Source organism: Oncorhynchus kisutch, linkage group LG8, assembly GCF_002021735.2.
Source record: "Oncorhynchus kisutch isolate 150728-3 linkage group LG8, Okis_V2, whole genome shotgun sequence".
Taxonomy (NCBI): Eukaryota; Metazoa; Chordata; class Actinopteri; order Salmoniformes; family Salmonidae; genus Oncorhynchus; species Oncorhynchus kisutch.
In genome coordinates this window covers 7,262,061-7,266,653 of record NC_034181.2, presented here as the reverse complement: position 1 = coordinate 7,266,653, position 4,593 = coordinate 7,262,061, and positions in this window count along the sequence as shown.

Here is a 4,593-nt window from a genome sequence, read left to right as displayed (position 1 = left end):
CCGTCTCCTTTATACCACCCACCTGGTAGTGTGGTGGATGGGTCTACCAGCTCTCTGTAACCTAGAGGGCAACCAGTGGGTCTGTCTCCTCTATACCACCCACCTGGTAGTTTGGTGGATGGGTCTACCAGCTCTCTGTAACCTAGAAGGCAACCAGTGGGTCTGTCTCCTCTATACCACCCACCTGGTAGTGTGGTGGATGGGTCTACCAGCTCTCTGTAACCTAGAGGGCAACCAGTGGGTCTGTCTCCTCTATACCACCGACCTGGTAGTGTGGTGGATGGGTTTACCAGCTCTCTGTAACCTAGAGGGCAACCAGTGGGTCCTTCTCCTCTATACCACCCACCTGGTAGTGTGGTGGATGGGTCTACCAGCTCTCTGTAACCTAGAGGGCAACCAGTTGGTGCTTCTCCTCTATACCACCCACCTGGTAGTGTGGTGGATGGGACTACCAGCTCTCTGTAACCTAGAGGGCAACCAGTGGGTCCGTCTCCTCTATACCACCCACCTGGTAGTGTGGTGGATGGGTCTACCAGCTCTCTGTAACCTAGAGGGCAACCAGTTGGTCCGTCTCCTCTATACCGCCCACCTGGTAGTTTGGTGGATGGGTCTACCAGCTCTCTGTAACCTAGAGGACAACCAGTGGGTCCGTCTCCTCTATACCACCCACCTGGTAGTGTGGTGGATGGGTCTACCAGCTCTCTGTAACCTAGAGGGCAACCAGTTGGTCCGTCTCCTCTGTACCACCCACCTGGTATTTTGGTGGATGGGTCTACCAGCTCTCTGTAACCTAGAGGGCAACCAGTGGGTCCGTCTCCTCTATACCACCCACCTGGTAGTTTGGTGGATGGGTCTACCAGCTCTCTGTAACCTAGAGGGCAACCAGTGGGTCCGTCTCCTCTATACCACCCACCTGGTAGTTTGGTGGATGGGTCTACCAGCTCTCTGTAACCTAGAGGGCAACCAGTGGGTCCGTCTCCTCTATACCACCCACCTGGTAGTTTGGTGGATGGGTCTACCAGCTCTCTGTAACCTAGAGGGCAACCAGTGGGTCCGTCTCCTCTATACCACCCACCTGGTAGTTTGGTGGATGGGTCTACCAGCTCTCTGTAACCTAGAGGGCAACCAGTGGGTCCGTCTCCTCTATACCACCCACCTGGTAGTGTGGTGGATGGGTCTACCAGCTCTCTGTAACCTAGAGGGCAACCAGTTGGTCCGTCTCCTCTATACCACCCACCTGGTAGTTTGGTGGATGGGTCTACCAGCTCTCTGTAACCTAGAGGGCAACCAGTTGGTCCGTCTCCTCTATACCACCCACCTGGTAGTTTGGTGGATGGGTCTACCAGCTCTCTGTAACCTAGAGGGCAACCAGTGGGTCCGTCTCCTCTATACCACCCACCTGGTAGTTTGGTGGATGGGTCTACCAGCTCTCTGTAACCTAGAGGGCAACCAGTGGGTCCGTCTCCTCTATACCACCCACCTGGTAGTTTGGTGGATGGGTCTACCAGCTCTCTGTAACCTAGAGGGCAACCAGTGGGTCCGTCTCCTCTATACCACCCACCTGGTAGTTTGGTGGATGGGTCTACTAGCTCTCTGTAACCTAGAGGGCAACCAGTGGGTCTGTCTCCTCTATACCACCCACCTGGTAGTTTGGTGGATGGGTCTACCAGCTCTCTGTAACCTAGAGGGCAACCAGTGGGTCCGTCTCCTCTATACCACCCACCTGGTAGTTTGGTGGATGGGTCTACCAGCTCTCTGTAACCTAGAGGGCAACCAGTGGGTCCGTCTCCTCTATACCACCCACCTGGAAGTTTGGTGGATGGGTCTACCAGCTCTCTGTAACCTAGAGGGCAACCAGTGGGTCCGTCTCCTCTATACCACCCACCTGGTAGTTTGGTGGATGGGTCTACCAGCTCTCTGTAACCTAGAGGGCAACCAGTGGGTCCGTCTCCTCTATACCACCCACCTGGTAGTTTGGTGGATGGGTCTACCAGCTCTCTGTAACCTAGAGGGCAACCAGTGGGTCCGTCTCCTCTATACCACCCACCTGGTAGTGTGGTGGATGGGTCTACCAGCTCTCTGTAACCTAGAGGGCAACCAGTTGGTCCGTCTCCTCTATACCACCCACCTGGTAGTTTGGTGGATGGGTCTACCAGCTCTCTGTAACCTAGAGGGCAACCAGTTGGTCCGTCTCCTCTATACCACCCACCTGGTAGTTTGGTGGATGGGTCTACCAGCTCTCTGTAACCTAGAGGGCAACCAGTGGGTCCGTCTCCTCTATACCACCCACCTGGTAGTTTGGTGGATGGGTCTACCAGCTCTCTGTAACCTAGAGGGCAACCAGTGGGTCCGTCTCCTCTATACCACCCACCTGGTAGTTTGGTGGATGGGTCTACTAGCTCTCTGTAACCTAGAGGGCAACCAGTGGGTCTGTCTCCTCTATACCACCCACCTGGTAGTTTGGTGGATGGGTCTACCAGCTCTCTGTAACCTAGAGGGCAACCAGTGGGTCCGTCTCCTCTATACCACCCACCTGGTAGTGTGGTGGATGGGTCTACCAGCTCTCTGTAACCTAGAGGACAACCAGTGGGTCCTTCTCCTCTATACCACCCACCTGGTAGTGTGGTGGATGGGTCTACCAGCTCTCTGCAACCTAGAGGACAACCAGTGGGTCCGTCTCCTCTATACCACCCACCTGGTAGTTTGGTGGATGGGTCTACCAGCTCCCTGTAACCTAGAGGGCAACCAGTTGGTCCGTCTCCTCTATACCACCCACCTGGTAGTTTGGTGGATGGGTCTACCAGCTCTCTGTAACCTAGAGGGCAACCAGTTGGTCCTTCTACTCTATACCACCCACCTGGTAGTGTGGTGGATGGGACTACCAGCTCTCTGTAACCTAGAGGGCAACCAGTTGGTCCGTCTCCTCTATACCACCCACCTGGTAGTTTGGTGGATGGGTCTACCAGCTCTCTGTAACCTAGAGGGCAACCAGTTGGTCCGTCTCCTCTATACCACCCACCTGGTAGTTTGGTGGATGGGTCTACCAGCTCTCTGTAACCTAGAGGGCAACCAGTGGGTCCGTCTCCTCTATACCACCCACCTGGTAGTTTGGTGGATAGGACTACCAGCTCTCTGTAACCTAGAGGGCAACCAGTGGGTCCGTCTCCTCTATACCACCCACCTGGTAGTTTGGTGGATGGGTCTACCAGCTCTCTGTAACCTAGAGGGCAACCAGTGGGTCTGTCTCCTCTATACCACCCACCTGGTAGTTTGGTGGATGGGACTACCAGCTCTCTGTAACCTAGAGGGCAACCAGTGGGTCCGTCTCCTCTATACCACCCACCTGGTAGTTTGGTGGATGGGTCTACCAGCTCTCTGTAACCTAGAGGGCAACCAGTTGGTCCGTCTCCTTTATACCACCCACCTGGTAGTTTGGTGGATGGGTCTACCAGCTCTCTGTAACCTAGAGGGCAACCAGTTGGTCCGTCTCCTTTATACCACCCACCTGGTAGTGTGGTGGATGGGTCTACCAGCTCTCTGTAACCTAGAGGGCAACCAGTGGGTCTGTCTCCTCTATACCACCCACCTGGTAGTTTGGTGGATGGGTCTACCAGCTCTCTGTAACCTAGAAGGCAACCAGTGGGTCTGTCTCCTCTATACCACCCACCTGGTAGTGTGGTGGATGGGTCTACCAGCTCTCTGTAACCTAGAGGGCAACCAGTGGGTCTGTCTCCTCTATACCACCCACCTGGTAGTGTGGTGGATGGGTTTACCAGCTCTCTGTAACCTAGAGGGCAACCAGTGGGTCCTTCTCCTCTATACCACCCACCTGGTAGTGTGGTGGATGGGTCTACCAGCTCTCTGTAACCTAGAGGGCAACCAGTTGGTGCTTCTCCTCTATACCACCCACCTGGTAGTGTGGTGGATGGGACTACCAGCTCTCTGTAACCTAGAGGGCAACCAGTGGGTCCGTCTCCTCTATACCACCCACCTGGTAGTGTGGTGGATGGGTCTACCAGCTCTCTGTAACCTAGAGGGCAACCAGTTGCTCCGTCTCCTCTATACCGCCCACCTGGTAGTTTGGTGGATGGGTCTACCAGCTCTCTGTAACCTAGAGGACAACCAGTGGGTCCGTCTCCTCTATACCACCCACCTGGTAGTGTGGTGGATGGGTCTACCAGCTCTCTGTAACCTAGAGGGCAACCAGTTGGTCCGTCTCCTCTGTACCACCCACCTGGTATTTTGGTGGATGGGTCTACCAGCTCTCTGTAACCTAGAGGGCAACCAGTGGGTCCTTCTCCTCTATACCACCCACCTGGTAGTTTGGTGGATGGGTCTACCAGCTCTCTGTAACCTAGAGGGCAACCAGTGGGTCCGTCTCCTCTATACCACCCACCTGGTAGTTTGGTGGATGGGTCTACCAGCTCTCTGTAACCTAGAGGGCAACCAGTGGGTCCGTCTCCTCTATACCACCCACCTGGTAGTTTGGTGGATGGGTCTACCAGCTCTCTGTAACCTAGAGGGCAACCAGTTGGTCCGTCTCCTTTATACCACCCACCTGGTAGTTTGGTGGATGGGTCTACCAGCTCTCTG